Here is a 27,271-nt window from a genome sequence, read left to right on the forward strand (position 1 = left end):
TCACCAGCTCCACTGGGCACAGGGGAGAACCTTGCAATGCAAAAATTTGCACCTTCCTGCCCCTGCCCCGCTGATCCGTTTTCGACCGCCACAACCATATTGACAGCCTGTCCGCCCCGCAAACCAAATCCACCACCCCCAACCCCCCATGTTGTCGCTTCGAAGGGTTCACCAACTCACTAATCCTGAACGCCCCAAAAAATGCTAAGGCGAATGCTGCGTGGAACAAAACCACCTCATAGACCGATGAACAGGTGACCCCCACCTGCGTCAACAACCTGCCCAGCAGCGCAAAAGACACCGGCCGTCTCGTGTCCCTGCTCGGCTTGGCGCGCCTGTAACCCCTCACCGCCTGCTTAACCCAGAAATCCTTAGTCAGATCCGGCCAGCCCTGAAACTTAAACCAAAACGCCAGACCAGCCAACTTCTTGTCCAGCCCTGACACTGACACCCCCCCCTTCCATCTGCCTCGAAACAAAATACAAAACCAGCAGCCACCGATCTCGCGCCTCCTGCCCATCCTCCACCTCCCGGACCACAGCCAACCATTCTCCCCACACCCTAAGGTATGCTGACCACGTAGCTTCGCTCACCGACCTTCTGATCCAACCGGAGAGTCGTCCAAGGCAATCTTCCATAGCCACTCGGGACAAGGGACCCAGCACAGCTCCGCCCCCGGTGCCAACTCCCGGAATCGGTCCCACTGAAAGCGTGACAACGCATCAGCAATGACGTTCTCTACTCCCGGGAGATGAACAGCATAAATGAACACGTTCAACTGCAGGCACCGCAAGACGAGGTGCCTGAGTAACCGGACCACGGGGGGCGACGTCGCCGTCACCTTGTTAATCACCTGGACCACCCCCAAATTGTCACCATGAAAACGAACCTTCAGGTTTCGAAACGCATCCCCCCACAACTCCACTGCCAGCACCACCGGAAACAGTTCCAGCAATACCAGGTTCTTCACAAACCCTGCCTCCTTCCAAGAGTCCGGCCACGGTCCAGCGCTCCACTTACCCTGAAAGAAGGCCCCAAAACCTGCCGCCCCCGCCGCGTCCGTGTACAATTCAAGATCAAAATTGCTTACCGGACCCGACATCCACAGCGCCCTGCCGTTGAAATTAGCCAGGAACGCGTGCCAGCACTCCAAGTCCTCCCTGTGAACCTTCCCCAAGCGCACGTAGTGCTTAGGCGACTTCACCCCCGCGGTACTAGCCGACAGCCGTCGGCAAAACACCCTTCCCATCGGCAAAATGCGACACGCAAAATTCAACTTGCCCAGCAGCGATTGCAAAGGCCTGAGTTGAACTTTCCGCAAACCAATGATCCCGCGAACTTCCGCCTTCAGTGCCATCAACTTGTCCTCCGGTAGTCGACACTCCATCCTGTCCGAATCTAGCACTATGCCCAAAAAACTCAACACTGTCGCCGGCCCCTCGGTCTTTTCCGGTGCCAACGGGACGCCAAACTTCTCAGCCACGTGCTCCAACGTGGCCAAAAGGACCGCACACACCTCCGATGCAGGCGGGCCCACGCAGAGAAAGTCGTCCAAGTAGTGTATGATCGAATTCACTCCCGCGACGTCTCGCACCACCCATTCAAGAAACAAACTAAACTGCTCGAACAGCGCGCAGGACACCGAGCAACCCATGGGCAAGCATCGATCCACGTAGTACTCCTCCTGCCAGAGACAACCTAACAGACGAAAGCTGTCCGGATGAACCGGGAGCAAACGGAACGCCGACTCCACATCCGCCTTAGCCATCCGTGCCCCCTGTCCGTACTTGCGTACCCAAAACACAGCAGCATCAAAAGACGTGTAGGAGACTGCACAAACTTCCGGATCAATCGCATCATTCACCGAACCCCCTTTGGGAAACGACAAATGATGTATTAACCGAAACTTGTTGGGTTCATTCTTTGGCACCACACCCAAGGGCGATATTACCAAGTCCGGAATCGGCGCCGCCGAAAATGGATCTCCCATGCGACCCAACGCCACCTCCTTGCGCAGTTTTTCCGTAACCACGTCCGCATGCTGCAGAGCCGATCGCAAATTGCGAGCGACTGGGGGAGCGGCGACCAGTCTGGATGGAATACGAAAACCCTCTGAAAACCCCCAGGCCAGCAACTGGGCCGCCTCCCTATCGGGATACCTATCTAGAAAAGGCCGCATCTTTTCCACTCTCACCGGCGTTCTCCCCCTTTCCAACCGCATCTCTCGGCCGACCTTTTCCTTGCTTAAAACAGCGGGACAGGGGGTGTCCGCCGCCACAGCCAGAACATTCGTGCTTGTACTTGCACGATCCCCCAAACTTGCAGGCTCCCTCGCTAAACTGCCAACACAACCCCTTTTTTCTCGCAGCCGATAGTCCGGGGCTGGCGGACCCACCGCCCCCCCCCTGGAAAAAACTGACTCGCCGGTCTCGCCGAAGTCATCAGCCGCATCCAAAGACTGATGTCCTTGTGGTCCCACCGCAAGGACGGGCGGATCGCCCTACGCTGTCGGAATTGTTCATCATACCGCAGCCATGCCGTTCCCCCGTAGACTCGATATGCCTCTCCCACGGCGTCCAGGTAGCAAAATAATTGCCGAGCAGTGTTCCGGGTTCTTCTCCCCAATCACACTTGCCATGATCGCGAAAGCCTGCAACCAGTTCGCAAACGTCCTGGGAATTCTCCTCCTTCTTGCTGTCCTCCGGCCTAACCCTGTCCAAGTTAAACTTTTCCAACGGCAGGAGCGCGAAGATCTGCACGTATTCCCCTTTCCAGATCTTCTCGTGCACCTCAGGCTTTAAATGAGCTCCGAGGGACCCCTCGAAGCACACGTATACCTCGCACTTCCCCGCATCCGCCAACCTAACCAAATCCTGCTTCTTCGCCACTTCCGCAGCGGTCTCCCCCGAAGACTTAGTCGCCTCCGCCTTGTCTGACTCCCCCACCACCTCCTTGACGGGTACCGCCGGCCCCGCCACGGGCGCCGCCACTGGCTCCATCGCATGCACAGCCTCCGGTGCCCTCGCCCCCTCCCCCCTGCCCCCCCTGGGGCCACCCATGCAGCTGCCGGAGCCGCAACGCCCCCCCCCCACCGGGCTCAAATCTGCCCACCAATGCTTTCAAACTGGCGAGAAACCCCTGGAACCTGGAATCCGCCCCGGCTGCGTCGCTCGTTAGCGACACCGGAGGGGAAGGCACGGTCGCCGCCGATCGCCCCGCTGCCCCATGTCCCACACCCTCCACCCCCCTGTCCCCCACCCCCGACAAACAATCCCGCGAAAAAAGCAAAGCAGTCTTACCGTGATGCCTAGAGGGGGTCCCACCAGCCGAAGGTCCCGGCCCGACAGCCGCCATCCGTCCCTGCAGCACTTCCTCGTCCGACTGCGACAGCTTCCCTTCCGAGCGTTCGGCAACCATCTCGTCTTCACCCGCCGAAGGCCCACCAGCAGATACGTCACTGGCTGCCGGGGATCCGCGGTTCGCCACCTTCCTCTGCAGCGCGCCAGATCCGCTTTTGGACTTCCGCAAAGCCTTCTTTGGCCCAGCCCATGCCTGCTCGCTGCGCCGCCCACGGCCACCGCCAGCTGCCGCCTGCATCGCACCTCTGTCCATCACATCCGCAGCCCGCCCCCCACCAAAGTCCTGGAGCGCTCCGTCCACCGCCTGCCGTCTCTCCAAGCCAGGGCGCCGTCCATCCGACCCCATCCAATCATCCCTGGGCCCCCACCCTCCAGCCCCAGTCTCAGCAGCCGCAGTATCCAGTCCTCCCCGGCCACCACGTCCAGGCCCCGCCCACGCCTTTACTGTGCTCCGGGCTCTCTAGAAGGGGCATTGATGTTATGTGGGGACCTTAATGTTACCCCTGACCCAGGGATAGATTCTACTGCTACCCCCTCCAAGAGACCTTTATCTTTAGCTAATTTCTTAAGATCTAATGAACTTTATGATGTTTGCCGTTGTAGACATGCCAGTGAGAGGGACTATTCCTTCTACTCTCACAGGCATCGCTCCTACAGTAGGACTGATCTGTTTCTGTCGGACAGGTGGCTTCTGCAAAAAATTTCCAAGACCAAAATTAATGTGATATCTTGGTCAGATCACGCTTCAGTTCTTGTCCAAATTGCTGACAACAACCTCGCTTCCACTACTTACATGTGGCGAGCGAATGCCCACATAATTCAGGACCCTATCACTAAGACCATGCTGGAAAGCCACCTCTCCGAATTTTTCCAGACCAACTCTACCCCTGATGTTACACCGTCTACTGTGTGGAATACTCACAAAGCATTTATTCGTGGCATATTTATTCAGCTAGGAGCCAGAATGAGTAGGCAGAGGCAGTGACAATTGGACGAGCTTTTGAAAAATATTGAAACCCTAGAGGGCTTGCACAAAACACAACCTTCCCCTGATCTACATTTTAAACTAGTTAATTTACGTCACGACCTTAGACTTCTCTTACTACACAAATTTGAACAAAAAGAAAAAAGACTGAAGTTGTCCTTCTACTCTACTGGTAACAAGGCGTATAGAATACGGGGGCAGCGTTTCAAATCCAAAATTCCCTACTTGATTAATCCAAAATCCAACACCAAAGAACAAGATACGCAGAGAATCGCGGATTCTTTTAGCGATTATTATGCATCCCTATACAATTTGGCCAACGATATGTCGACTCCGCAACCTTCTGGGGTTGATATTGATAATTTTTTGGTAACAGTGAACATCCCTAAACTAACTCCCACTCAGCTGGATGAGCTAAACCTGCCCTTTACAGTGGACAAAATATTTAAAGCTATTAATTCCTTACCGAATAACAAATCCCGTGGCCCTGATGGACTAACTGGGGAATATTATATAGCATTTATGGCTATTCTAGGACCCCATCTTCTTGAGGTTTTCCAAGGTGCCGCTGCCTCGACTCTCTTCCCTTCAGAAATGTTGGAGGCAATCATAGTAACCCTGCCTAAGCCTGGTAAAACTCCTGACGTGCCTCAGAACTTTAGGCCTATATCGTTATTAAATAACGATCTGAAATTGTACGCCAAAATATTGGCGTTACGGTTGATGTCAATATTACCTACGTTAATAGATCCAGATCAGTTGGGGTTTACAAAGGGCAGACAGACCTCAGACGCCACAAGGCGGGTCATTGACATTATCATGGCATGAAGACAGCGAACGCTTTCTCTGCTCCTAGCGCTGGATGCAGAGAAGGCGCTCAATAGAGTCCACTGGGTTTACTTGGCCAAGGTATTAGAGAAATTTGGCTTTAGAGGCCACATTCTTACATCTATACTTGCACTCTACACCTCATCTTCAGCTAGAGTATACACCTTGGGAATGTTATCAAAACCTTTTATTATCACGAACGGCACCGGCAAGGGTGTCCATTATCACCTTTGATTTTTAACATGCTTATGGAACCCTTGGCTGCGAGATTCAGACAGGACCCCAATATACATGGATTTAGTGTAAAGGGACGTAAGCATGTTATCAGTCTGTTTGCTGATGACGTGATACTTATGCTTACGCAACCAAAGACCTCCTTACTTCATGCGACGGCTCTTCTGACACAATATAGCAGGATCTCATACTACAGAGTCAATAACACCAAATCCTATGTCCTAGATTTAGATACCTCTTTACAAGAGAAACAGCATATACAAAACACTTATCCTTTTGTATGGCAAGAGTCAGGGATCTCATATTTAGGGATAACACTTACCTCCTACCCTGAGCATCTTTTTAAAGCTAACTATCTACCACTGGAAAACAAGCTACTGCTAGGGCTCCAAACCTTAAAAAAGTACTTTCTGTCATGGTTGGGGCGGCGTTTAAAATGCAAATATTGCTGCAGCTAATCTATATATTTTGCACTGTCCCAATCCCAGTTAACAAATCCTTCTTTATGACGTTTAGTAACATAATGGGGTTAAAAAAATGAAAATGAGCCCTTTATAGTAGAAAAAAGCAGACAATCACTACTGTAAGGGTTTATTTTTTTACTGTAGAACAGTGAAAGTAATATTTTTACAGTAGCCATTATTTGCTCCCCTTGTACCACCAAGAGCTCACTTTTTCCCATTCAAACAGGTAATATTTATTGAACATTATTGCAAGAGTACAGTCACAAAGGTACATATCAAACATTAAAGAGGTGTTGCATCGTAGCCATAACAGTAAAGGAAATACATTTCTCCAAACCAGTAGTCACCATACATCACAGACAAAGAACAAAGGGTCCCAATAGTGACATGTTATTCATCGTAACAGAACATCAAATTCCCTCATCACACGTGGCAACCTCCTGCAACCATTTATCCCAGATTCTATGGTATTTAGCTGGACAACCCCTGTTTTTATACAAACATTTTTTTATATGGGAGAGTAAAATTAACTTCCCGCTTCCAGTCCTCAACTCGGGGTGGAAGGGGCCTCATCCACTGTCTAGCTATCACCTTTCGAACAGAAAACAAAGTTTCCTGTAAGAAAGTGCTAGTAATTTTATCTAATACGTCAGGAAATATCCCTAGTAGACAGGGTTTGGGATCGAGGGCCAAAAGGGGAGCCCATGACATCATGTAGAAATGACACTACTTGCTTCCAGAGTTCCTGCAGTTTGGGGCAAGCCCAGATAAGATGGAAAAACGTCCCAGTCTCAAGGGAACACATTGAGCAGAGCGTAGATTGATTCGCATTATATTTAGCAGTCCTGAGTGGGGTGAGGTATGCTTTATGTACTATGTAGATCTGAGAGAGCCTGTCCTGGAGCCTAGGGGACACCAATTTGCACGTTTCCAGAGCCTCCTCCCATTCCTCGTCTGTCAGAGCACCCACATCGCCCTCCCAGCGGGACTTGAGAGCATACGCTAGTCTCGCCGAAACGGGGGCCGTAAGCATACCATAGAAGCACAAGATTAGCTTTTTGGGATCAGTGTCCTTCACTATGGCGACAATAGGATTGGGAGCAGGCCGAGGCAATGACTGCGAAAATTGTGCTCTAAGTGCATGCTGAACCTGTAGGTATTGAAATAACATAGTGTTTGGAACATTAAATTCCTCCTGCAGTGCCCGAAACGTTTTAATAACACCCTGGTGAATTAGGTGGTGTAGGTAGTATATTCCCCTCGATACCCATAGCTGTATACCCTGGAGCTTTTGAAGTTCCGGCAAATGTTTGTTATGCCAAAGTGGGGTATAGTCATTCGGCGATGCCACATTCAGTTTAGTGGATGCCAGATCCCAAATCCTTCTGTAATGAAAGAGCATGGAATGTTTACCTGGCTCCGTGGCAGAGTTCCCCGCTCCTGCCGAGATAGCCGCAATCGGGTCATCTGCAATTTGTGCCCAAGTGGGGCATAAAAGAGTTAGAAAACGTTGTTTATCAGTCTTGTCTATGTGGAAGAGTTGAGACAGTTGTGAGGCAACATAGTAAATATTCAGATCTGGAAGAGCCATGCCCCCCATATCAGTCGGGCTTTTCAAAGCCTGCCAAGCAAGCTTGTGTCTAGCAGTTCCCCACACAAAGGGCCTAAGGAGACTTTCAAGGGATTTAAAGTATTTCAATGGCAAATATACCGGGGCATGCCACAACACATACAGTAGTTTAGGTAATAGGACCATTTTAATCAGATTAACTCGTCCCCAAACCCCTAGGGGGAGACGGGACCAGGCCTGAATCTTGGTACGTACCAGGGCAAACAATGGTTCTACATTCAACACAATGTAATCAGCTGGGTTCCTAGAGACATAGACCCCCAAATATTTAATAGTGCCAACTCGCTGAAGAGGTAGACTGGCCTGAGACTCTGACTGTGGAAAACTGTCAATAGGTAAAATTTGGGATTTTTCCCAGTTTATGCGGAGACCGGAAAAGCTACCGAACCATTCTATCATGTGGAGGGCCTTTGCAAGGGAAGGGCCAGAGTCCGCTAGGTATAGCAGCGTATCATCAGCGTATAGACTGATTTTCTCGATAAGTCGACCCATCGCCAGTCCCCTGATCTCAGGGTCGGCCCGAATCGCCACCGCTAAAGGTTCAGCCGCCAAGGCATATAGTAGCGGGGACAGTGGGCACCCCTGTCTGGTACCCCTACCGAGGCCAAACGCCCGGGAAGACCATCCATTCGCCACCACCTTAGCCGTTGGGTGATGGTACAACAGTCTCACCCACCGAATAAAGTTCGGGCCGAAGCCGTATCCCGCTAGACACTTCCATAAATACTCCCATTCTACTGAGTCAAATGCTTTAGCCGTGTCAAGTGACACTACCACGCGCTCACCCATCTCCTCATGTGTTGCCTGAAGGGTTTATATATAGCCTACGCAGATTGAACGACGTATTCCGCCCCGGCATAAAGCCCGCCTGGTCAGCCTGAATCAGACTGAGGATCACTACGTTCAATCTGGTAGCAAGTATTTTGGCCAGAATCTTAACATCTACCTGTAATAGGGATATTGGGCGGTAGGATTCCGGGAAACCCGGATCTTTTCCAGGTTTGGGAATCAAAACTATCGTTGCCTTCCTCATAGACGGAGGCAATGTTAGCGTGTCAAAAAGATTCCTATAAAGGTCGAGAAGCCTAGGCACCAGCATGTCTTGGTAACGGGAATAAAATTCAATGGGAAGACCATCTGACCCTGGTGACTTGGATTTTGCAAATCCCGCAATAGCTTCTACTATTTCATCGGTGGTCAGGGGGGCCTCCAGAGCCTGCCCCTGCTCCTCCGTAACCTGAGGAAGGGAAACCTGAGCCAAAAAACGGTCCATCGGGGTGGTGTCGTTTGAGACTGTAGTGGTGTATAAGTCCGCAAAAAAGTCCCGAAACCTCTCTGTTACCGCAGAGGGGTCCGTGATGATCTCATCACCCTGACCCCGCAAAGAAATAACAACCGGGGGTCTGTCTTCCCTGTGGACCAAATATGCCAGCAACTTACCAGCCCTTTCTCCGGATTCAAAATATTTTTGTTTGGAAAAAAAAAGTTTCTGTCGGGCCTTGTCATGGTGCAGCTGAGAAACCACTCTCGACTGTAATCTAAGGGCATCTGCATTTGCCGTAGACGGGTCATCGACGTAGGTGCGTTCCCTGGAGCTCAATTCTGCTTCAGCCTCAACAATAACAGTGGCCGAGTCAGCCTTGAGTTTATTAATGCGGGCAGTCAGTACCGATCGGGCGTGTAATTTAAACGTGTCCCACACTGCCGGAACTGATGCCGTGTGGTCGTTATTCTCAAAAAACTTTTTCCATTCCGTCTCAATAGTGTCATCATCGGGCAGTAATGTCAGCCAGAACGGATTCAGTCGCCACGCCCGCGGGGGTCTACCTAGGGGTATGTCAAGCACTACAGAGTAGGGGCTATGGTCCGAAAGTAGTCTGGGGCAGAACAATACTTCCTGGGAGTGAGTTGTTTAGATATTAGTTTAGATATTAGTATAAAGTCAATCCGGGAAAGAGAGCCGTGTGTGGGTGAGAAGCATGAATACTCCTTCTTTTGAGGAAATTTGTATCTCCAAGTGTCCACAAGGTGAACGGTGGTTATAAGCCTGGACAGCCTAGTGGACCCAGCTTGCCCCATCATCAGTTCAGGGGGCTTGAGCCTATCAAGAGAAGGGTTAAGCGTAGTGTTGAAATCCCCCAGCCAGACAACAGGAACCGCCTGGTGTCTGGACATAAAAGACAGTCCTTCAACCACCAACATCATGTTAAATGGGGGGGGGATATAAAAAGCCATAATAAGGTAGGGTTCCCCATAGAGTTTAGCATGTAAAAAAAACAAACCTGCCCTGTGGGTCAGTAAGAATTTCGCAAAGTTCAAATTGGACAGACTTAGCTACAAGTACCGAAACCCCCCGCGAATGAGACGTGTAGGTGGAGTGAAATGCCCACCCAATCCAAGGGCGTTTGAGGGCCATCTGCAGTCCACCCTCTACATGCATCTCAACCAGAACCATCACCTCCGCCCTTTGTTTTTTGAGGAACGTGAAGGCTGCCGCGCGCTTAAATTTGTCACGCAGGCCCCTCACGTTCCAGGTAAGAAACCGTATAGACGCCATATGGATACATAGATAGTAACAAGTGCAGGCAACCCACCTCCAAACAGCCCTCCCATAAACACACCCCAAAGCAGTTGTGCTAGGTCAAGCCCGAGCAGGGGCTTCATAGACAGCAGTAGTAAAAAAACATTCAGGGAAAGCAACACTTAATTTAGATACATACTCCATCACATTTATAGTAACCTTCTGCATGGAAACCCCAACCAACTCACCCCCCTCCCCCCACCCTACCCTACACCAACCCCAACTCGTGCGGGTATATTCCCTGAAAAACCAAACACGTCTGGCTGGGAAAACCAGTTTCATGAAATCAATAAAACAGTTAAGAACATTAAGTCTGAGAGAGGGCTGTGGCCACCGGTACCAGAGGGTAAGATAAAATAGAACCCCCTGTATAGTGGTACACAGTGTTGAACAAGAAAAAGTGTCTGTTGCTGTCCAGCCCCGGTGACCATCTCCCTCATAGCAAAAAAAAGGCCCAGCAGACAGTGGAGCAGTCTTCCGCTGCACCGTGCAATTAGACCGTAGGTCCAACATGTCTCCCCTTGCTCCGGGAGAAAAAAGAATAAGAAAAGAAAAAGTGTAAACCAAAAAAGTTTTGAAACAAAGCAAACAGGAATGTACTGCAGAAAGGGTCCCTCATCAGGGACACTAGACAAAAAAGGGGAAAAAGTTGATGCATATACGTTGACACCAGCAGCATGTGCATATGTTCCAGATTCAAGAAGTTCAGCAGGTCACACTGCAGTAAGAGTTTAAAGAGAGAGAACATACGCCCCGGATGCAGGCACCCTGAGCAAAAATAGAACAGTACAAAAAGATCAGGCAATCTGTCACAGTTCCAGGAGCCCAGGGGTGAGATAAGAAAAGTGGTAGCTTACATGTCCCAAGGAGTCTCAGGCGGCTCCATCTCGAGGCGCCCTGCGTTCCAGCCATGCTATGACCTCTCTGGGTTGTTCAAAGAAGAGCGCCCGGTCCCCTGCCTCCACTCTGAGGCGCGCAGGGAAAAGCATAGAGTATTTCACTTGCTGTGCACGCAATAATCGTTTGGCCTCCATGAAACCCTGCCGGCGTTTCTGGACGTCCGCGGAAAAATCAGGGAATATTGCAACTTTAGTATTGCCCACCGGGATATTACCCTTTTCCCGGGCCATGCGGAGGGCAGCATCTCTGTCCTTATAGTTCAGGAGTTTTGCAATAAAGGTGCGTGGAGGTGCACCCTGAGGTGGAGGCCTGGCAGGCATGCGATGCGCGCGTTCAACCGCCAGCATGGGGGAGAAAGACTCTCTGCCATAGGTACTTATCAGCAATTGCTCCAGAAAAGTTGTGGGGTTCTTACCTTCAGCCCCCTCCGGAAGACCAATCAGTCGGATATTGCATCTGCGTATGCGGTTTTCCATTTCGTCCTGTTTAGTAATCAGGAGGTCTATTTGCTTCTGCATGTGGTCAGTGTCATTTTGCAGAGGTGAGAGAGCATCTTCCACATGGCTGATACGGGTCTCAGTGTCCCTCACCCGGTCCCGCAGCTTCTGGAAATCTTGTCTTAATAAAGAAATGTCCATTTGCACCTCCTCAATCTGGGATGTAAGGGACGTGCGGCATAATGTAATTGCTTCAAGAAGCCTGTCTGTGTCTCCCGCCACACGCGGCCCTCCCGGTTCCTCCGCGCCGCCATGTTCCTCCCCCTCCTCACTCACATGTCGGCGGTACTGGGACAGCCGTGCCGCCGCTGAGCGCTGAGATTTTGAGGGAGACATATGCTCCGGACTAAAGGGATGCCTGCCAGAAGTATTAAGGTGAGTATCGGTGCTGTGGTGTCACAGGATCAGCGTGGGAGACAGGATTCCTCGGCGGAGCTCCGGAGACACGCGTCCTACTCCATGCAGGTTCAGGCCACGCCCCAAATCCTTCTTTATAAAACTGCAATCAACATTATTGAAATTAGAAGATAGAAAGGCAAGGAGCGCATTCGGTAACCTGACTAGGTCTAGGAAAGCGGGGGGCATGAGCCTACCTGTGATAGCAGACTACTATAGGTCAGCTATTCTAGCGCAACTCAAAGATTGGTTGATTGACCAACCCTCCTCACTGTGGGGTGAACTAGAACAGGCAACTATACCGGGTGGGAATCTTTATAACTACGCTATGGCCTACCCATATCTACCACAAGCTCCTAAAGAAGTGCACCTCCCTGTGGGAACTATCCAGGGCCGTCTTTAATATTGATTGGACCCCGGGCAAAAAAATTTTTGGGGGCCCCCTACCATGCAATTTCACTCTCCACCTGCTCTGAGACATACAATAAATAGAAGCTGTACTTAAAATCAGTTTACTGTATCAGATCAGGCAGCAATTTTGATTGGTTGCCAGAGGTTACAGCATATCATTACTGCTTACTGACTGGTTGCTAGAAGTTACAGCACACATTACGGCTCACTGATTAGTTGCTAGAGGTTACAGCAAATGATTTCTGCTTGTTAATTAGTTGCTAGAGATTACTGTACAGTAATACTGCTCACTGATTGCTAGAGGTTACAGCATATCATCTTCTCACTGCAGGGAAGCATGATATACATATGAATGCCACCTTTATTTACATATCAGTGCAGCTGGCCACAGCTATTTGCTTAGTAATGCCGCTGCTATTTACATAGGAATGCCAGTTATTTACATGTAAACACAGGGTCTGCAAGTGAGTCATCTGTACACAACAACAGGACTAAAACTTCAAGGGAGAAGGAAATTTAAACTGGGATAGTTGGCAAGTATGAGGCAGCTACTTTGGGCCCCACAACAATGACAGGGCCCAGGGCAGCTGCCCCTTTTGTCCTGCCTTAAAGACGGCCCTGGAACTATCCCACAAAATCATACACAGATGGTACCTAACTCCACATCGTATTGCTAAGTTTAGCCCCTCTGTGTCCCCTCTCTGTTGGAGGAAGTGCTCCCAAACTGGCAATCTGATCCATGTTTTGTGGGAATGCAGTAAGTTGGCTAGGTTTTGGACAGAGGTTCTCAGGATAATCCATCAGGTAACCGGCAAAACACTACTGCCCTCCCCTTCCCTCGTGTTACTAAATGTAGGCATAGAAGACATTTCACCACAACTCAGACAATTCACTACTCATTTGTTTCTAGCAGCCAAACTAACTATTCTTAGGCCGCGTACACACGGGCGGACTGTTTGCCCAACTTAGTCCGCTGAACAGTGTTTCAGCGGACAGTCCGCTCGTGTGTGGGCTTCAGCGGACAGTTTCAGCGGACAGTCTGACAAACAAAGTTTTTCGGAATTTGTGTAGGCTTGTTCGACAAACTAAGTTTCGTGCATGCTCAGAAAGGATTTACACGGCGAAGGTTGCATTGCAGTGTATTGGACGTCGAATTTCTCGTCCCGTCGTACGTGCCGTTCACGTCATCGCGCACGCTTTCAGCGGACTGTTCGTTCATCGTGTGTGGTCAAGTCCGTTCAAGTCCGTTCATGCAAATTTTGAGCGGACTGTTTGTCGGATTGTTTGACGAACAAAGTTGGGCGAACAGTCCGCCCGTGTGTACGCGGCCTTAGAGTTTGGAAATCACCAGAACCACTGGAACTATGAGAGTTCCTGCGAACCCTCTCTACCCACTACACATATGAGCTAGCTTTGGCATCCAATTCAGGGAAGAGGGCAGCCTTCTTGAATGACTGGCAACCTTGTGTAGATTGGTATAATGCTCACAAATTGTTGTAATGAACCATGACAGTTTATGCACTTATTTCCCAAGAGGTCTCTCTTGCGGGACAGTCTCCTCCCCCCCGAGCCCCTCTTCAGGTTCCAAGTTCCCATCCTTTCCCCTCCTCCCGTTATTTATATTTGTTTTTAGTTTGGGTTACTGCATTACTGACTGGCTCTCGTTTCTGAAAGCAGAAACTAAATTACGTAGAAGTTATGGTCCTGCTGTGCAGTTTACATTAGGATGTCTGGCCTAGAGATTTAATGGCTGGAATGGGAGCACTGCTCTCTTTTGTCATCACTGTTATTATCTTTTCGTTGCTTTTATGTAAAATATTACAATCGCACTGTAACCCTATGTTCTATTATGAACATTTTTTGTATAAAAATTATTGAACAAAAAAATAAATAAAAAGTCTAGGTAAGATGGTTAGTGGACGGGAGGTTTGTGAGAAATTGAAGGAAAAATTGCCCCAAATATATGGACAAACCAGACAGGCTGAATTTATGAATGCTAAGCAAGGGAAAGAGGAGGCATCAGGGGCTTATTGGAGGAGGTTAAGTGATATGGCTGAGGAAGCAGGCATTAAAATAGAGGAAGAGAAGGCGGGAGAAACTGCAAGTCCATCTACACAACTGGTGAAACAAAGGTTTCTTGATGGTTTAATACCCCAGTTGAAAGAAAAGTTGTTCACAGCAAGGCCTGAGGCAGGCAATATGTCTATTTGAGACGTCCTGCCTATCCTGTTATCCATAGAAAACAGGATTAACCAAAAAGACAGCAAACCCAAGGTTATGTACATGGGGAAGCAGAGAGGAAGAGGAAGAGGCAAAAGCAATTTCAGAAATCATGGCAATCGGGGACCAATTATATGCTACAATTGTAATGGGGAAGGACACATAGCCAAATTCTGCCATCTTCCTGACCGTAGACTGGAAAAGAGCTTAGAGGCACCTCATGCTGATCCCAGTTCTCTGCCAAAAGCAGTGGATCAGGCATAGAAAAATGGCATACCAGTATCAATCATGTTAAATAGGGGGGACAATGGTCCCGAGGCCAGAGTAAAAGTATTTTTACAAGAACTCCCCTATCCTGGAGGAGAAACAGAATTAACCTGTTTAATAGATACTGGTGCAAGCCAAAGTGTTTTTAATATGGAGAACTTACCTCCAGGATTATTATCTACAAATGTTATCTCTGGTGTTGGCCTAACCGGGACCTCTACTGATTTGGTTGAGTCCAAGCCACTTAAACTCAGGCTAGGACAGCAAACAGAAATTGTCACTAAAGTGTTAGTTTCAGACACAGTTCCTACCAATCTTTTGGGAGCTGACATTTTGAATCAAATTTTAGCAAACATAGACTACACTCCTACAGGAGTCCAAGTGGTCAGTAGTCTGCCAGGAGAAGTTTTAAATACTGCCTGTGGAGTATTTTTAATCCAAGACTCCACTCCGCCATTTCCACCAGAATTTAAAGTGATTCCTGCTGAATTATGGGCCAACAGCAAATATGATGTAGGTCTGCTGGATTGCACCCCAGTCATGATAAAAATTAAACCAGGAGCCCATCTCCCACAGATTAAACAGTACCCACTGAGTATTGCTCAGACTAAGGGGATAAAGGATAAAATCACTCAACTGAAAGCAGCAGGGGTTGTTGTACCAATTAAGTCCCAAGTCAATACACCCTTGTTCCCAATTGCAAAGAAGCCAGACAAGAAGGGTGGGCAGGTGACATACCGCATGGTGCATGATTTGAGAGCCACTAACAATATAATTGAGGCAGATACCCCGATCGTGCCCAATCCCCGCACTTTACTAAGTGGAATACCTGCCTCCAGCACCTGCTTTACAGTGATTGATCTTGCAAATGCTTTCTTTTCGGGGGCCCCTGCACCCAGATTGCTGGCACCTTTTTTCTTTTACCAATGATGTCCAAAAGTTAGCATGGACAAGACTGCCCCAAGGCTGTGTGAGTAGTCCCTCTGAATATAATACTGTGTTAAAGGAAGTATTGGACCAATGGTCCCCCTCACACCCAAACACAGTTTTGCTTCAGTACATAGACGATTTGCTTATTTGCTCTGATATAAAGGACATTTGTAGCAGAGAAACAGTAAGCCTTCTCATGTTTATCTATAACAGTAACAACAAAGTTAGCAAAGATAAGCTACAATACTGCCAAGAGAAAGTGATCTTCCTGGGTCACTGCATTTCACATGGAATCCGTCACCTAACCCCAGATAGAGTTAAAACTCTACAAAAAATTGAAAAGCCAAGAAATGTACAGCAACTACGTGCCTTCCTGGGGTTGGTGGGATATTGTAGGGACTGGATTCCAAATGCATCAGAACTTATGGCTCCTTTATATGAGGCTACCACTAGAAACCCTTTCAAACTCACATGGGACAATGAATTGCAGATGAAGGAGCTTATTAAACTTTTGTCTGAAGCTCCCGCCATTGGACTTCCTGACTATATTTAGCCCTTGTACACACGGTTGGACATTTCAATGGACAATGTCCGATAGGACCGTGTTGTCGGATAATCCGACAGTGTGTGGGCTCCATCGGACTGTTTCCGTCTGAATATCCGACGGACCAAGTTTTACAGCTTGGCTATAAAATTTTCCCACAACATGATCCGATCACGTCAGTTCCGATCGTGTGTAGCCTAGTCCGACAGACAAGGTGCCACGCATGCTCACAATAAAATTCTGAGACGGAAGCTCGCTCAGGTAAAACTACCGCTTGTAATCGATATAGCACATTCGTCATGCTGCAATGTTAAAAATTCTTTCATGCAGCGCATTCTCTTTTTCTTTACAATTCTACAAGAATGAAGTTGTTTTGCTGCTCATATTCACACACTTCTCCCAAACGTATTTCTTTATTCTTTTTACTCATTTCAGCAATACAATATTTTAATTCGTCACATTTACCCAATTTTATTTATTTTTTTATTTTTTATTTTGTGGTTGGTTTTTTTAATCGGCATTCCCTTTTTTGCTCATCTTTGCATTTTTTTTTTGGTGTGTTGTGTGTGTCAACTTACCACAACACCATTATTATCTTTTTAATTTATTGTTTTCTTTTTTCATCTATAGGAGGTTGTTTTGTGTTGGTGCCCCTTGTTATTCATTTGACTTTGTATTTTTGAAATGTACCTGCCTACTCACAAATAAACTGTCCTTTTTGAAGTAAAACACATACGCAAGTATTTCTTCAACCAAAAAAAACCTTTATTTAGTTGTCAGTAACAAATAAAGAGGGAGGCAGCGCTGGAGAAACTGGGGAGATTAGTGAAGCCTTTGGCCCCCAGGGCACACATCAACTATTTAAACGCAAAAATTGGTGGCCTGAGGAGTACATGTCTGAGGGAGAGAAGTTTGCTCCTGAAGTCCAAGAAACCCGGAACAGCAGCAGATGACATCTATGTTCCCAGGCTGTGGTACTACAAGAGGCTGCATCTTCTGTCAGACCAGACTGAACCCAGGTTATCACACTCTGGTCTTCCTTCCACACTTCCTTCCAGGCTGTGGCTGTGGTGCTGGAGGTGTGGCAGAAGGAGGAGGAGGGGCATGGGCCAAATCACACAAGTGTGTTGCTTGTGTGATTTGGTCCAACAGCCCCTTGTTGAGGGTGTAGATAATTAGCTCCTCACACAAGATCTGTTGCCCCTCCTCCATTTGCTGGAGTTTGCAGGCAGTCAGGCCGGCAAGGGCCCCTTGATAGGTGGGGGTGGCTTTGAGGGTCGCTGAAGCCTCCCCGATCAGCTTCAGAGACGATTCCTCCATATTCCCCCCCCTTTCTGGCCCTTTTGCGTGGAAGGCGGAGGGGAGGGACCTGTGATTGAGTCAGGCTCCTCCGCCCACCCACTGCTTGGCTTCCGCTTACCCCTGCCTCCTCCTGGCTGCCACTTTCCACAGCCACCTCCTGGCTACTGCATTCCACACCCTCCTCCTGGCTGATGTCTTCCTGTGTGCTCAAGACTGTTGCAAATTGTTAACAAATAGAAAAGACTATCATTCTGATCCCAGTATTTTTCATTCTTGGCCCAAAAGTTTTGGCCACTACTGTCTTTTGATATGTGAAACACTTTCTAAAATCAGCAATTAGAGAGCAAAAATCAAGTTAACATCATTCACTTTTACTCCCAAAATATGTATAACAATACTATACCTGGCTCAAGCTGGGCTCCCCCAGTTCTTCCTGTGTGGAAGGCCCAGGTTGGGCATCAGAAGACTCAGCGGGTGTGGAATGTAGCATAGAGGGACGCGTGGAATGAAGGGTAGAGAGTGATTCCCTGACATCAGCCTGGTCTGACAGAAACTGCATCCTATCATAATACCACAGCATGGGGACATAAATGTCATCTGCTGCAGCTCCAGTTTTCATGGACTCCAGCACCTTCTTCCGCTCCCTCAGATATGTACTCCTGAGGCCACCAATTTTCACTTTTAAATAGTTGATGTCTGCCCTGGGGACCACTGGCTTCACAAACTCAACCAGTTTCTCCATCGCTGTCTGCCTCTTTAGTCTGTTACTGTAATGTGGAAGCCTAGCTTGCCACAGGCAGGGCAGCTCCCTGTACTTATCGATGAACAGAGGGAGGAAACTGTGGTCATTAAACCCGTCCATAATCTCTGCAAGACGCAACACAAGACAAACCCTAATGTCAGGCTAAACTCGACTAAATCTTGTCCCAATGCAGACCTCAATCTAGAGCAGTATAGGCTAGTGATGTACCAAGTTAAAAATTGTACCTTCGGTTGCACGATCGGCGCGTAAGCTTCTCCCTCTGTTCACAGATCGTACATACGACACACACGTGTTGTGTTTTATATACAGTGCGCATGCGTGAAACTCAGCCCACCCCTGACGTTCTTTCTAGACTATTCCCCGCCCCTTCTCTTTCGGCGCAGTGGGGAGAGCACATGGCGGAGATGACGCAGGTACGCAATCATAGTTCCACTAACGAGGAGGAGGGCGAGGAAAGCCCAGAGCCTGAAACGTTGCGATCCCGGCGGAGAAGATTTAAGGCCTCAAATATGTCTTTTGGAGAGATGTTGGAGATGGTGGACATATTGAAGAGGACCAACTATGATGGGAAGTATGGACCTTACCCAAACCCAAATATCAGAAAGGCCAAGATCATGACTAAAGTTGTGAAGAGTCATAGTTACATAGTTACATAGTTAGTAAGGTTGAATAAAGACACCAGTCCATCCAGTTCAACCTGAGTGTAAGTCTTCAGTCTTCAGAAGAATTTTGGGGTACAACGATCCAAGGATCAACTGAGAAAACGCTGGTCAGACCTGAAACTGAGGGAGCACGATCAGTACAGAAGGATCAAGCGAGTTCTTCAAAAAAGTTAGTACCGTATTTATTGGCGTATAACACGCACTTTTTTTCCCTTAAAATCAGGGGAAAATCGTGGGTGTGTGTTATACGCCGATCCTCCACAATTTCTGATAGATTTTTGGGCTCTGGGCGGCTTTCAGCCACCTTCGGCCCTTCTCGCGGCTTTTGCCCAGAAGGACCGAGAGTGGCCGAAAGCCGCCGAGTACGGCCGAAGGCGGCCAAGAACCGCCGAAAGCCATCGAGAACTATCGAGCGCCGCCGAGATACACCATTTTTAAAAATAAAAGCCGACATCACTGAGGGGACAACGATGCACGAGGCTGCAATGACGGACAGGCTGCATGACGGACAGGCTGCATGACGGACAGGCTGCATGACGGACAGGCTGCAATGACGGTCAGGCTGCAATGACGGTCAGGCTGCAATGACGGTCAGGCTGCATGACGAGGCTGCAATGACAGACAGGCTGCATGACAAGGCTGCAATGATTGACAGGCTGCATGACAAGGCTGCAATGATTGACAGGCTGCATGACAAGGTTGCAATGATGGACAGGCTGCATGACAAGGCTGCAATGATGGACAGGCTGCATGACAAGGCTGCAATGACAGACAGGCTGCATGACAAGGCTGTAATGATGGACAGGCTGCATGACAAGGCTGCAATGATGGACAGGCTGCATGACAAGGCTGCAAATGACACTGACAAGGCTTCAGATGGACACTGATAAGGCTGCATTGATGGGTATAAAAGTTTTTTTCCTTAAAATTCCCTCCTAAACTTGGGGTGCGTGTTATACGCCGGCGCGTGTTATACGCCGCTAAATACGGTAGTTGTCGTGTGTTCATATTATTATTATTGCTTGCATACTGCTCCATGTGCTTTGATTTAATGTTGTACAGTTTAAAATGGCCACTTTCAAGTTCATGGGTTCAATCGTTCGTAATAAACATCGTTCGTTAGCCCACTACAAAAACTATGTTTTGCCAAATTACTCTTCACTACATTTGTTCACACTGCAGGTAAGTATTCCTGCTTTAGAAAGTGCCCAAAATAATGTTCTCACCTTTGAACTCTGGCAAAAAACACGACACTTCCAAGCAATGTTTCATATTCCTATTTCTGCCCTCTGTGTGCTAAGTATTCCTTTTTTACATTCTCATAGGGGAGAGAAGACTCAGGACGTCTGAGGACACCAGGGACCCCACACCTCCCAAAGAAGGGGAAATTCCAACACCAGAAGCAGAGGAGGAGGAGGAAGGGGAGATTGTTAAACTTGGACAAATTGTCACCACAACAGGTGAGTGTCGTATACCACAGCTTTCCGGTAAGCTAATCAATGTATGTCTGCATATTTATTATACATGGTGTGTTGTTTTTTTTTGGTTTTTTTAGGTGATGTGGAAGAAAAATCACATTTTACCAGTGAAAGTGCCCAGATCCTCATTGGGGACATAATCGCGATTTAGAAAATATACAGAAAAACATCAATGATGTTCAACAGAAAATGAAGAACATCATTGATGTTTTGGGGAGAGTCTGAAACACCCCAAACTAGCTAGCATTGTTTTTTATTTTTTCAAAAAACTTTTATATTTTTCCAAAAACCAAATTTGGAAGATGCACACAGTGTGACAACATGTACTATCTCCCATCATGGGGGATCAATGTACGTGTTTTGTGGCAAGTGACTGAGATGAAGGGGTTGCACCCCCAAAACATGTACATTGATACCCCATGATGGGAGATAGCACATGTTGACATTAGGCATGGGATCAGGAGGAAAATGCCCACTTTTGGATTCTCAGTGTGTGCATCTTCCAAATTTGGCTTTTCCAGGGGTGACACCCCATCTGATGAAGGCAATATCAGCACAGTTTGTACATACTCATGTCTGATATTGTCTTCACTTTTCAAAGTTGAACTTTGTAAGTTCCTGTGTACTGTATGTTATGCTTTGATACATGCCTGTTTACACAAAAACGCCAAGTTATAAAAATGTTACCCAAAATAATGTTTTCTATACACCAAATATGTTGGTTGAATGTGCTTTGAGTAAAAAGTGAAATTATCATCAATGTGTAGCTTCCTTTTTCAATGCACAAAAGCAGGATTTGGAGTAAAGTTGTTGGTTTCTGTGGCAATTGGTGTTATTTACTCCAAGTGCAGTTTCAGGTGCACTTTTGCAGTGCACTTGTAGTGCATAGTGGATGTGCCTTTAGTAAATAACACCCACAGTGATGTTTACATTTCCCCAATCACGCCATTTTCATGACCTCACATATTTCTGCCATGGTGCTGAAAATGAGCAATATTTTTGTCAGTAATGCACTACATACATTAGCAACAAAAAACAGGGTGTGTGTGTGTAGCAGACCCACAACATAATAAGATTATCTGAAGAAGAGACTGTCACCTCATCTCGCTCAGAACTTGGGTTTGCACTGTTGTAGAAAAAGGCCCCAAAAAAAAAAAACAGCAAAAATACCTAGACACCTAAAACAAAACCAAGCAGTAAATGACAACAAAGATTATTGTAGTTTCAAAGAAAAATTTATTTAAAAAATGCCTCTCAGACATTGTCTGGCATATCAATGGCCCCCCTACACACAAAGTACTCCATGTATTGGGTTCTGACCTCGCTGGCGCTTTGGGGGGGGGCAAGCCAGGACGAGCAGCTTCAAGGGCCGTGAGATTGTCATTTTCAGGCAAGTCTGCATCTGGGCCAACGGAGACCACATAGTTAGCTGAATGTTTTTTCAAAAAATTGTGCAGGCAAGCACTATGTGATTTAGTTTATATTCCGCCATGTGGATTGGCGTCAAAAACAGGCGGAAACGGCTGGCCAGTACTCCAAAAGTGTTCTCCATGACTCTTCTGGCTCTGGCCAGCCGTAAATTAAAGATCCTCTGATCCGGGGTGAGGGTCCTCGTCGGGAAAGGCCGCATCAGGTGGTTTGCCAGGGCAAACGTCTCATCCCCGACAAAAACGAATGGGAGTTCTTCTACATTCTTCTCCTCTGGGGGTGGCAAGCCCAGACTGCCACTCTGGGTACACCAGTAGAATTATGTCCGTGCGAACACTTCACCATCCAACATCTGGCCATTTTGCCCCATGTCCACATAAAGGAAGTCATAGGTCGCTGACATCACCGTCAACATCACAATACTATTAAACCCCTTCTAATTATAACAGTACGACTCAAAGTTGGGGGGTGGGACGATGCGGACGTGTTTCCCATCAATTGCACCTCCACAATTGGGAAAGTCCCAACGGGTGGCAAAGTGGGAGGCCACAGTCCGCCATTCCTGTGGCGTTGAAGGAAACTGTGAAGTGAAACAAGAAAAAAAAATAGTAATTTTGCACATCAACATTGCAAGCAGATTAGACACAAATATTTTTGGACAATATCAGTATAACATTTTGATAAATTAGTATTTAAAGCCTAAAGTATAAGGTCCCCTTATCAGAGCCTGGGGGGGAGATGCCTGTTCAGGTTCCTGAAGGCTTCTCCCTGTCGCCAAGTAGCGCAACGTGGCGATGAGCCTCTGCTCCGGAGTGAAGGCTTGCCGCATGCAGGTATCTTGCCTGGTGATATAAGGGGACAGCAAAGCCAGCAGACGGTGAAAAACGGGGTCCGTCATCCGGAGATAATTCCTGAAATCATCAGGATTATTCTCCCGGATCCCACGAAGCAAAGGCATGTGCGAGAACTGGTCACGCTGGCGCAATCAATTCTTGGTCCACGAACTCCTCCTCGCCCTGTTCATGGACCGGGCTTGTGTCAAAGCTAAAAGCCCAACACCAAGCCCCTGCACAGCACAAACTCTACGACGAGTACGTACACGAAATATGGCTTGAAAACGGTCGGCTGGTTAGAACGGACAACAGAAAGCACCGATAAACAGCAATGCCTGAAAGAACGACCTGAAAAGCAGAAACGAGCAGACAATAAGCAATGCAAAGCGTGCTATACCAAGATATAGTCCACAATGAGCAACAAATGCTTACTGACTACACGCACTGATAATCAGATATGCACCGACAAGCACAAACTGAAGAGCAGTAACGAACTGAAGCACAAATCTGAAAAGCACAAATCATCTCTCACCAAACTTCTACTAACATGCGATAAACATGAGATCCGCAGAAGGAGCCCAAAGGGTGCCGTACGTGGTGCTGAACTTCGCTTTTTTACGTCACTGCGTTCTTGGCAACCGGAAATTCCAACAACTTAGTCCGACCGTGTGTATGCAACACCATTTCCAGACCACTTCCGGACTAAATCCGTTGGAATTTATCCCACGGATTTGGTTGCCGGAATGTCCAACCATGTGTACAGGGGCTTAGACTTTCTCGTGGTTCTGTCATGAAGTCAATGGATTTGCTGCAGGTCTACTCACCCAGCTACATGGAGACAATCAGAAGCCTGTGATGTATGTATCAGCCTCATTAGACCCTGTCATCAAAGGTTCCCCCAGCAGTGGCGGCTGGTGAAGTTTTAGGATGGGGGGGGGCGCAAGACCCCGCCCCTCCACGGTTGGCCCCTCCCACTTCTCATAAGCCACACCCCTTATAGAATCCATATCATATACCAGGCTGCACATTATATACACCGGGCTCTGCACATCACATAACAGGCTGGACATTATACACCGGGCTCTGCACATCACATAACAGGCTGGACATTATACACCGGGCTCTGCACATCACATAACAGGCTGGACATTATACACCGGGCTCTGCACATCACATAACAGGCTGGACATTATACACCGGGCTCTGCACCTCACATAACAGGCTGGACATTATACACCGGGCTCTGCACCTCACATAACAGGCTGGACATTATACACCGGGCTCTGCACCTCACATAACAGGCTGGACATTATACACCGGGCTCTGCACATCACATAACAGGCTGGACATTATACACCGGGCTCGTCATTGATAAATGACATTAATCCTTATTAGACATGCGTGTTTTATGGGCTGGGGACATAGAACAGCCTTGACACAGGAGTTTGTACCTGAACCTACAATACCATGCCTGCCCCGAAGCAGAGACAGAAACCTGCAAGGCATGGTTCTCCGGCTTATGTGATGGACTCGGCATCCCAGGGGAGCTGGCTGGTTTCTGTAGTTCTACAGGAAATTAAAACTTCCTAAACATAACCTACACCAAGGGCTTGAGATCAGATGGGGAACTACAAGTCCAAGCATTGCTTTGCAGGTGCAGTCTATCATAGACACCCAATATCCATGACCCCCAATGTGTTCCCACCATAGGAACACAGTCACCCCACAGACACCTGATGATAGAGAGCGGTCCTACCTTTCTGTGCAGCTCCAGATGGAGAGAATCCTATAGCCGAGACAAGTAGCAGAAAAACCAGCAAATGTCCAGATTGTGGCTCCATCCTGACCAGCAGCCATCTCCAGCCCCAGACTGCTGCAGCCCCTCTTCTTACACAGCGGTGTTCTCCGTTCCTCTCCTGCACACCGCTCTACTCCTCTTACTTCCTGTTTCCTCTCTCAGGTGAAATGGGAGAGAGAAGACAGGAAGTGACATCTGAGTCAACTCAGATGTCAATCAAACTGCCCGCCCGGCCGTAGTAACAATACTACAGCGCCGGGCGGAAACTACTCAGCGCTTCAGAAAGCGCCCTGAGGCGGGCTAAACGCCCGCAAATGAAGCGCCACGCCTGCAATCTCATGATTGCATTGGCGTAGCCGTTCCCATAGTGCACTGTGACCGGCGCTCGAGCACAGTGCACTTCCTGAAAGAACTTTTTTTTTTTTTTTAAAGGGGCAGTTTTAAAACTTTTTTTTTTACATTTTTTTTTTTTGTGACCACACAGAAGGGGGGGGGGCGGCGCCCGGGCGCCCCCTATGGACGGGCCGCCACTGTCCCCCAGTTGTATGCGAGCCATAGCAGCCTGCATTTTGCTGCTAGACAAAGTAACTGAGCTTGTACTAGATTCTGCTCTGATCCTGTATGTGCCACATGCAGTACAGGAAATCATGAATCAAGTAAATACCAGACATGTGCCTGCCAGTAGATTTGACAAGTACCAGGCTTAACAATCAAATGATGTGTTACTTTAAATCCGGCTACTCTTCTTCCTATAATTGATGATGAAGTTGTAACAAATGGTACTGATGTAGAATCAGAGAGTTTTTGTCATGATTGTATGGCTCTGATGGAGGTAGAAAGGGCCAGCAAAAGATGAGCCTTTATCAGATTGTGACACACACTTATTTGTAGATGGTTCCAGATTTTACACCGATGATGGTCAGCCACACTACAGACACCATTTTATATCAGGAAGCATTGACACCCCAGATGCCAGCACAGGAAGCGGAGTTGTGTGCTGTAGTCAAAGCATGTCATCTCCTAGAGAATCAAAGGGGAAACATTTACACTGAAAGCAGATATGCGTTTGGAATCGCTCACGATTTTGGGCCTATTTGGAAAGCACGGAATTTCCTGACTAGTGCAGGGAAGCCAGTGAGACATGCAAAACTCATAGAGCGGCTATTTGAGGCCTTTCAGAAACCAGCAGAAGTTGCCATCTTGAAGGTAAAGGGGCATGTAGGGGGAAATGACATGACAGCCAGAGGAAACGCTTTAGCGGACCAAGCGGCAAAGGATGCTGCCCTTATGGCATTTGGAGTCACACCCACTGTAGAGGTTGCCCAGGTAGCGGGGACAGATTCCCCTCATGAAGAGCAATGGGATGTAGAAACTCTAATTCAGTTGCAGAACCAGGTAGATATGGATTTCCTGAAACTATTGAGAGTGACAGAGGAACCCATTTTACTGGGGAAGTAATGAAAGAGGTAATGGAAGCCCTTCACATACAGCAAGCTTTCCATACACCTTATCATCCACAAAGTAGTGGTAAAGTTGAGAGACTTGAGATTGAATTTTGAAAAACAGATGTGCAAAAATTAAAGCAGATACAGGAAAAGGATGGGTGGAAGCTTTGCCATTAGCCCTCATGGGCTGTCCCCCTATGAGATTTTATTTGGAGGGCCACCCAAAACAGGGCTATATTTTCCCCAACAGTTGCAGGCCTTCTCACTCTAGTCTGTTAGAATATGTTCAGATTTTGCAAAGAACTTTGAATAAAATACCTGAAGGTGTTTATAAATCTATCCCCGACCCAGATTCTGTTTCAGGTATTCACAGAATCCAACTAGGTGACTGGGTGGTGGTCAAGCGACACGTCAGAAAGCTGCTAGAACCAAAATTTGACGGACTACATTTGGTGCTTTTGACAACCAGTTCCGCTGTCAAGTTGGAAGGAAAGCCCACCAGGATTCAGTCACTGCAAGAAAATCCTGAAGTGATGATATCCTTTGAAAAAATGATGATGTTGTTCCTTTTCTTTTTGTTGTTTGTGAGAACTGAGACATGGAAAAATAACCCTTTTATTCAAATGCTAAAATTGTATGCAACCCATAGCAGTGCTAGTGACTGCTGGGTGTGTTCTCATTTACATCCCCAAACAGGAACAATACCCATGATGGCAATGCCTCTCAAATTCACTGATCTAAACAGGACCAGAATAAATGGCTCATACATAATCTCCACAGCTAATGAGCACAGATCAGTAACTTTGATGGTTTCAAAACAGATAGACACTCCACAGATTTGTTTAAACATTACATGCCCATTTAACATTAAATGTACACGGTTGGGCAATTCAGATTGCACATTACAGTTTATGGAGGAAACCATGGTCAATATTATTATATCTCAGATCCAGAACTAAATAGAACCCTTTATAGTAAAAATTGCTCACAGTTCCCAATATGTGAAAATATCGGTTACCTGAGATTCCATGTTATTGCTTCCAGTTTTTTAGGCGCAGGCATACCGTTCATACATAGAGGGTTATATTATATATGTGGAAATAAAGCTTACGCCTGGCTTCCTACTAATGTTACAGGTACATGTTTTATTGGAAAGTTAGCACCTGCTTTGGCTGTTCGTAAAGATACAGTGCAACCAGATCAAAGTCCAGAATACCCTAAATGCTGCGTACACACGATCAAACAATCCGGTGGAAAAGTCCGGCGGACAATCCCCCTGTGTGTAGCCTCCGGCGGACTTTTTTACCCAAAAGTAC

This window comes from Lithobates pipiens, unplaced genomic scaffold (genome assembly GCF_037356315.1).
Source record: "Lithobates pipiens isolate NorthernLeopardFrog02 unplaced genomic scaffold, aLitPip1_a1.2 Scaffold_1, whole genome shotgun sequence".
NCBI lineage: Eukaryota > Metazoa > Chordata > Amphibia > Anura > Ranidae > Lithobates > Lithobates pipiens.